At 43.2% G+C, this 9,187-nt stretch overlaps 1 protein-coding gene across 3 annotated transcripts in view; it reads right to left on the minus strand.

The window, feature by feature from the left end:
• LOC136161315 (F-box only protein 17) overlaps positions 1-8,928 on the minus strand; it is a 31,023-nt gene extending 22,095 nt beyond the window's left edge. For 2 of the 3 annotated variants that reach the window (XM_065926059.1, XM_065926057.1), the window contains exon 1: positions 8,789-8,928. The gene's annotated coding sequence lies outside the window, so the exon portion shown is untranslated. Of the gene's footprint in view, positions 1-8,772 lie in introns of all 3 variants that reach the window. The other variant, XM_065926058.1, reaches the window with a different exon arrangement.
• Between the last annotated feature and the right edge of the window lie 259 nt (positions 8,929-9,187).

Here is a 9,187-nt window from a genome sequence, read left to right on the forward strand (position 1 = left end):
TTATAGCCAAACAAACAAACAAAAAAACCCCAAAAAACAAGATTGAAAATTTCTCGCTCTTTAGAATTATTTGCATGTACAAAGATTTGGCATGCCTTCTCCTTCAAGAAGGAAGACTGAGATATAGATAATCAGGGCCTGTACTGGCCTGTAAGAGTCTTTAGGTAGATTTTTTTTTAAAGGCACCTCTTCTGGGTGAAGGCAAGCCTGGGGTAGCATGAGCTGGTGACTGGAGCAAGGCATGGATCTGAGTCCCCACTCACACCACCGCCCCTGGCTGGCCTCACAATGACAACAGCTGGTCCTGTGCTGCGTGCTTGCTAAGTCACGTCCAAAACACTTTGTGACCTTATGGACTGTAACCCGCCAGGTTCCTCCATCCATGGGATTTTCCAGGCAAGAATACAGTGTGGGCTGCCATGCTTTCCTCCAGGGGATCTTCCCGACCCAAGCATGGAACCCACGTCTCCTCTGCCTCCTGTGTTAGCAAGCAGGTTCTTTACCACTAGCGCCGCCTGGGGTTCTGCCTCTAAGTGAGGTGGACAGGGTGCAAGCCAGCAGGGAGTGGTGGAGCCTCTGTCAGTCCGGAGAGAAGAGCCCAGCGTGGAGGCTGTGCCAGCGCTCATTCTGGCTGACTTACTGCCCAGTAGGAAGGTGGGCCTAGTTTGGCCACATCTTCCAGTTTGTCAAGAGACTAGAAATCCATGTCTTTATGTGAAATCACCTGAATTTTAAATGTTAGCAGTGCATTTAAAGGAAAAAAAAATATTATAGCACAGTGTAGGCCAGAAGAGACAGAACTTCAAACCCAGGAACTGATAGGGGATGATCTTTTGTGGCTTCTGTATTATTCCCATTGATTGTCACATGAGGAAACTGAGGCCCAGAGATGTGAAATGATGTACACAGCAGTCAAAAGTGGAGTGGCATGGACTTTCCTGGTGGCCCAGAAGTTAAGAATCCACCTTGCAATACAGAGTACATGAGTTCAATCCCTAAGATTGCACATGCCTCAGAGCAACTAAGCCTGTGGGCCACAACTAGAGATCCCACATGTTGCAACTAAGACCTGATGCAGCCAAATAAATAAAGATTAAAAAGAAAAGATTTCTTGGATATAATACCAAAAGTATGATTTATAAAAGAAAAAATGGATTAATTAAACATTATCAAAATTTTAAACCTTTGTACTTCAAAAGACATTATTAAGAAAATAAAAGACAAGCTACAGATTGGCAGAAAATATTTGTATATCACATGCTTGATAAAAGACTTGAATCTAGAATATATACAGAACACTTAAAATTCAATAATGTGACAAATCAATTTAAAAACTGACAAAAGATTTGAATAGACATTTCACCAAAGAAGAAAGACAAAGGACTAATAAGCAAATGCGGGCTTCCCAGCTGGCACTAGTCGTAAAGAACCCACCTGCTAATGCAAGAGACATGGGTTCGATCCCTCGGGAAAATCCCCTGAAGGAGGCCATGGCAAGTCACTCTAGTACTCTTGTCTGGAGTATCTCGTGGACAGAGGAGCCTGGCTGGCTACAGTCCAGGGGATCGCAAAGAGTCAGCATAACTGAAGCGACTTAGCATAGTAATAAGCACATGAAAAGATGCTCAAATTCATTAGTCGTGAAGGAAATGCAAATTAAAACCACAGTGAGATGCCACTTCATGCCCTCTAGAATGGCTGCTGTCCAAAAGATTGCTGAAGACAGGGAGAACCTGGGACCCATATACACTGCTGATGGGAATGTAAAATGGTAAAGCCTCTTTGGAAAACAGTTTCTATAAAAGTTGAACATTTAAAAAAAAAAAGTGAAATATAAATTTACCATGAAATCCAACAATTCTTTTTTTTTAAAAAAAATATGTATTTATTTATTTTGGCTTCAAGGAATATGGGATCCTAGTTCCTCAACCAGGGATCAAACTTGTGCCCCCTGCATTGGAAGCTTGGAGTCTTAACCACTGGGAGTTTGAAGCACAGCAATTCTACTACTAGGCTATCTACCCAAGAGAAATGAAAAGGTAAGTCACACAAAGACTGGCTTGACTGCCAAAGTGCACAGCAGCATTATATATTTGAAAACAATCCAGGTGTCTATCAACTGGTGAATGGATAAACAGATAAACAATATGTGGTCTATCCATACAATGGAATGCTGTTAACACTAAAAGAAATGAGGGCTCCCCTGGTGGTGCAGTGTTTAAGAATCTGCCTCTAAAAAAAAAAAAAAAAAAAAGAATCTGCCTGCAAAAAAAAAAAAAAAAAGAACCTGCCTGCAGGGGACACTAGTTTGATCCCTAGTGGGGGAAGATTCCACAAGCCGTGGGTCAACTACTGAGACCTCCTGCTGCAACCACTGAAGCCCCAGGACCCTAGAGCCTCTGCTTAACGGCAACTAGAGAAAGACCACGCAGAGCAAGGAAGACCCAGTGCAGCCAAAAATCAAAACAAAACAAAACAATAAAAGGAATGGAGCAATGGTACAAGATACAATGAGAATGAACCCTAAGACAGCATGCTAAGTGAAAGTGCTGGATACGAAAGGCTACATATTGTATGATGTGTCTAAATGAAATGTCCAGAAAAGACTATCTAAATATAGGGAAAGATGAGGAGTTGCTGTGACTGGCATGGGAACAAGGAGTGACCACAAATAGGCACAATGGATATTTTGGAGGTGATAGAAATGCTCTAACACTGTAGGGCTGGCTGCCAGACTCTGAAAACTCACTAGATCACTGAACCGTACACTCGACAGGGCTGAATTTTATGGTATGTAAATTACTTCAATAAAGCTGTCAAGAAAAAAAACCCCAAACCCTGCACACTTTACAGTTACAGCGTGTAAGACCTAACTAGGGTAATGGAACAGACTATAGATGTAATCAGCCTTGATGGTGTGAAGGCAAATGCATTACCGACAGGATGGGAAAGGAAAGGTGGGGGAGCGGAAGCCAAGACACTCCTCTCACTCACTGAGCATCACGGGAATCACAAGTTGCCAGAATAAAAAAATACAAGTGAAGCAAAAAATTTAAAGTCTCAAAGGTAAATAAGAAATGATCTTAAAGAAGTACAAGTATTAAAAATTAGTGGAGTGAATACGCATTGAGCTAAATACCATCTTTCATAGCTGACAGTAATAGACAACTTTTAATTCCTCTATTTCTCTGTCATTTTCACTGTCATCACCTTCTCAGTTATCCAACTGCCTTCTGAACCACAGCGTGGGTGAGATGAGAGGCAAAGTTACTTTGGATTTTGGTATATTCTAGTTTAAACGTCATGGACATCATGTGTGTTAAAGAATATGCTTTTATTAAAAAAAAAAAACCCACAACCAACCAACTAACCAATAATACAACGTTACCATAATTTACTTACAGTGAGAACTCCCATACACACCTGATGAGAGTAAAAATTGGTGCAACCGATTTGGAAACTAGTTGGGGATTTTTTTTTTTACTGAAATTAGAAAAGTGCCTTTCCAACAAGCCATCAATTTGACCCTAAAACCAGGAAACATATACTAGAATATTCACGACAGCATTGCCCCTCATAGCTCCAACTTGGAAATGATCCAGGTGCCCACATAGGGTGTATAAATGAATTAAGGCAGTCATAGAATGGGAGACTAAGTGGCAATAATAAAGCGTTAACAATAAGTAAACACAACAGCACAAATGGACCTCAAAAGCATAATTTGGGGTGAAATTTACCAGAGACACAAGTCACCCAGAGTGTGAGTCCCAGGACAATCAGACAGGTGGGGTGGCCTGGGGCAGTCCTGATTTACACCTAGTGTCCCAGGGTAATTAGGGTAAATATTATCAGTGACCCCTATCACTTCCAAAATTACCTGGTTTGAAAACTGGATGATAGATTATATACTTACACCAGTGATTTTTAGAAAGTTTACAGACAGGCTAAATTAATAGGTGCTATTTATGAATGTACATACATATCATATGTAAATCATATGATTTACATATGATAAATGTAATCATATAAACATAAATCATATATATGATAAACATAATCATATGTTTACATGATTATGTTTATATCATATCATATTATGATAAACATAAATCATATATATATAATCATATATATATACACTAAGATCATATATATATATATCTATAAAATCATATATATATATGTTCAGTCGCTCAGTTGTGTCTGACTCTTTGCAACCCCATGGACTGCAGCACGCCAAGCTTCCCTGTCCATCACCATCACTGGCGCTTGCCCAAACTAATGTCCATTTCGTCAGTGATGCCATCCAACCATCTCATCCTCTGTTGTCCCCTTCTCCTCCCGCCTGTATATACATATATAAAAAACAAGCAGAAACTTCCCCAGCATTCTAGTGGCTAAGACTCCGTGCTCCTAATGCAGGGGAAAGTGTTAGTTGCTCAGTCGTGTCCGACTCTCTGCGACCCCCATGGACCATAGCCTGCCAGGTTCCCGGTCCATGGGATTCTCCAGACAAGAATACCGGAATGGGTAGGATCTTCCTGACCCAGAGATCAAACCCAGATCTCCTGCATAGCAGGCAGATTCTTTACCATCTGAGCCACCAGGGGGGTTGGGTTCAATTCCTGGTTGGGGAACTAGATCCCACAAGCCACAACAAAGATTGAAGATCCTGTGTACCACAACTAAGACCCAGTGCAGCCAAATAAACAAATACTAAATATTAAAAAAAAAAAAAAAACCCACAAAACAAAATAACGAAGCAGGGAAACAAGCATTATAAAAGTCAGGATGCTGGTTCCCTCTGTGGGGAAGGAGAAGGCTACTAACCAGAGAAACATCTAGGGGGCTGGCAATGTTCTCCTTGGCCTGGGTGCTGGTTATATACTTTGGTATATATTTCATGTACTTTTCTGTATGAGTGTTATACTTCACAATTTAAAAAAATTATTAATGCTATCAATGAACACCATGATTATTTAAGTCAAAGAAGGGAACGGTTGAATTGCATCTTAGTACAGATTAACAGTTCACATTTGTCGATGCTTTCTTGGTGTGAGGCACCCTGGGAAATTCTTTATGTGCATCGTCTCACTCCCTGGAGGCAGCACTGACATTTCTGGGGCATCACAGGACCAGCCAGGGACAGTGGTTTTGGGAACTGCTGATGACAGTCTGCAGAGGAGGTGGCACTGGGGAGAGGTGAAACTTTGTCAGTTGCAGATTCAGCCAGCCCTGGGTTAGCCTTAGCCCAAACTCAAACTTTTTCATGAACTTGGGCAAATGGGTTTCCCTCTCTTAGCGTAGATTTCTCCTCTGGAAAATGGGATGCGAAGGTCCTCATGTCCTCTCCAGGTTTCCCTGGTGGCTCAGTCAGTAACGAATCTGCCTGCAATGCAGGAGACCTGGGTTTGATCCCTGGATTGGGAAGATCCCCTGGAGAAGGAAATGGCAACCCACTCCTGTATTCTTGCCTGGGAAATCCCATGGACAGAGGAGCCTGGTGGGTTAGAGCCTGGTGGGTTGCAAGAGTTGGACACGACTGAGTGACTAAACCATCACCACACTCCACAATCCCTAAATCCAAAAGCTCTGAAAACCAAGTCTTTCAACAGACCCACTTGATGGCAGACCTGCCTGGAACTGATGGAAGGTTTTGTTTATGATATGAACATGCATTTCACTGAAGAATTATCAGTGTGTTTGATTACTTCCCAGTCCTGCTAGGGATTTTTTTGGGAAACATTTTAAAGTAATTATGTATTTACTTTTGGCTGCCCTATGTCTTTGTTGCTACACGCAGGCTTTCTCTGTTTGCGGAAAGCAGGGGCCACACTCTGGTTTCAGTGGGCGGACTTTTTGTTGTGGTAGTTTCTCTTGTCGTGGAAGAGCCCTGTGCCTCGCCTTGTCTAGGCGTGGGGCTCCAGTAGGTATGGCTTGTGGGCTCTGGAGTGTGGGTTCAGTAGCTGTGATGCACAGGCTTAGTTGCCCCTTCGCATGTGGAATCCTCCCAGACCAGGATCTAACCTGTGTCCCTTGCATTAGCAAGCAGATTCCCAACCACTGGACGATCAGGGAAGTCTACCCCAATAAGGATCATATGTAATACACAGGATGGTTCTTCGTGACTTGCCTCATATTGAATTCCCAAATGCACTGAGTAGCAAAAGTTGTGGCTAACACGCTGTGGACTTGTAGTAACTCTCACTTCCCATGGTGATGGGGAAATTAAACAAGATCAAGGCTGGTCTTCAACAAGTGTTAGCTGCCATTGTGACTGCTGTGATAACGATTAGCAGTCAAGGCCAGCTATGGACTGGAGTCTGGGGCTGCACCTCCTTATGTCAGAATCATGCAGTCACTGAAACCATGACTGGAGGAATGTGGGTTAAGGGGATTCGCACCTAGGAAGGAACAAAATACAGCAGGACACAAAACTGCACCAATGGCAAGATCAGAGCCATCTGGTGAATTTAAAAAAAGGCAAAAGATGGACTTTCCTAGTGGTTCAGTGGTTAAGAATCTGCCTTCCGGTGCAGGGGACGCAGGTTCATCTCTGGTCAGAAAACTAAGATCCCATATGCTTCAGGGGCAGCTAAGCCTGTGTCCTACAATTATTGAGCCCCAAGAGCAGTTATGATGTTATGCATAATTATTCACAGGTGAGCTGGCCATGGTCATTAAGAAAAACCCTTCACAAAATACTAACAACTACTGTTAACTGAACACTAAATCCTCCAGGCATGTGGAAAGTGCTTTCCAAGATCTCACAGAAGTCTCGCCAACAACCCCATGGAGCTGGTGCTATTTTTCAGCTGGGGAAACTGAGGCTTGGAGGAGGGAAGCAATCAACCTGAGGTCACCCAATAAGCAAGGGGCAGATTGGTTTGGAGGACTCCAGGGTTGTGCCACTGTGCATGTTTTTATCTCTGAGTTTCTAAACTTTTATCTTACTTTCTTTATTTTTTATATTTGTTTATTTTTCTGTCTCAATGCATTTTATTTATTTATTTTTATTGGAGTATAGATGGTTTACAATGTTGTGTTAGTTTCTGCCAATAAATCGTCTGTCTTTATCTTCCCTAGATTTCACCATAAAAATGTCACCATACAGAAAAGTTGAGAATATAGTTAAAATGGATATCTCTGTTCCATATTTTGCCATATTTGCTTTCTCTCTCTCTCTTGATGAACTATTAAATACCTGAATATGCATCTCCTAAGAAAGAATAAGGACCCTCTATAGGTCTATTATCTCTCAACCCACTAAGAGAAATTCAATCTACTATCTAATATTCAGTCTATGAACATTTTTTCTCATTGTTCCAAGGTCTTCTGGAATTGTGTCTTCCAAACAAAGATGGGACTCACACACTGCTGGGGGTGCTCATTTCTCTGTAATCTCTTTTAATCTAAAAGACTGCCCCTGGGAATTACCCAGCAGTCCAGTGGTTAGGACTCCAAAATCTCACTGCCAAGGGCTGGGTGTTTTCGGATACCTGGTCTGGGAGTTAGTATTGCCAAAACAAAACAAAAACAAAAAACACTGCCCCGGCCTTTTTCGTTTTTCTTAAACAGATTATATTACTTTTATCATAGGGAAAAAATAAGGCAGTCTCATTTATATTTGATTTGTGAACCGTATGTATATCTTGATTGGATTGAAAAATTAGCATTTAAATAAATATGAAAACTGTATTAAAAGGAGAGTCAACAGATTCTATATATGTATATAGAATACACAAATAGATTTAGATATGCTTAAAGAAAAAGAAACAAAAGTTTACAAAAAATTATTTCTTTAGAGAAGCTAAAGGGAATGTTGTGATTATACAGGGAGGAGAGAAACCCTGGAGATGATAAGCTTCTGTCCCTATCTATTTTTAGCAAAAGATTACAGACACTGTGTAAAAGTTGATAAACTAACAAATAACAATGGAAGAATTTGCTTTGAAGATTTGGAAGGAAATACCAGAGGAATAAAGAGCAAAAATGGTTTAAAAGGACACACAAGTTACTTCTGCCATTTCTGAAAAGTAATTTGATTACAAAATTTAAAAACTGGCTGCAGGGGAGACTGCGCTTGTTTAAAGGATTGATATTGCATGGAAACCTTTCTCTTTTGTACTTGTGTTACTGGGACACTAAAAAATAATGTTATTGTCTATTTTAAAAGTAGATTGGTAATACTATAGTCTTTCGAAATAGCGGTAAACAGCTGCCATCTAAAGTTGAAGGATCAAGACATGGAACGTTAACAAATATGACCGGTCACTGCAAATGTTAACTTAGAACAAAGTTTAAGTTGGGTAGAGCGGCCGCAGCTAAAAACAAACTGTGCCCAAGTTGCTAAAGCAAGAAACGGTGCTCTAAGATCTTCCGATTCGTAGATTTTCCTGCCAACCAGAGGACACAAAAAACAGAATTGGTAAAAAGTGGTCCGGCCTTTCACCAGCTGCTGTGAACACGTGTTGGTCGAGTACGTGGGGGTGGGGGTGGTGTTTAATAGTGGCCTCCTCTGACCAGGCAGGCTGGCGGAGAGGCGAGGGCTTTAGAGGACCGGTTTTGTAGCCAAGCCCTTTCCCTGCGATCTGGGGCTTTCAAATGTGCATTCGTGTAACTCTGGACTTAAAGGGGCAGAAGCCGGGGAAGAGGTGTTGGGGCGCAGGACTCCAGGGACACGCCACTCCGGGCCGGGCCTGGGATGGAAATCCTCCCCGGGGCGCCCCAGCTGCGAGTGTGACGGACACCGGTCCCGACCTCGGTCCCTACCTGTCCCGGCGCTCACCTGGCGGCCTGCTCGGAGGTGGCGGCGGACTACGATCCCCTTCCCCACTCTGCTCTGAGAGGCAGTCCGGGGGGTGCTCCTCGGGATCAGCCCCGCCCGGGGAGTCCCGGGACCTGCGCTCTGGGCAGTCGGTCCTCTGGGAGGGTCGGGGGGTAGTGGCGGCGGTTGAAGTCTGGAGCCGGGGGCTGGAGACTGAAGTCCGGCGGGCAGGCGGGCGGCTGCGCGGAGCGGGAGCGAGGGAGGGGCGGGGTCTGGGAGGCTGCGGGCGGCGGGGGAGGGCTCAGGGGCCGAGAGGCTGGCTGGGAGGAGACCCAATCCCTGCGCTCCCGGATTTGGGGGCCTGCTCGTCGCTCCTTTGGAAAGTGTATACTTTCTCCACGTGGTTACCTGCTGCCCAGG

The sequence above is a fragment of the Muntiacus reevesi genome, chromosome 2 (genome assembly GCF_963930625.1).
Source record: "Muntiacus reevesi chromosome 2, mMunRee1.1, whole genome shotgun sequence".
NCBI lineage: Eukaryota > Metazoa > Chordata > Mammalia > Artiodactyla > Cervidae > Muntiacus > Muntiacus reevesi.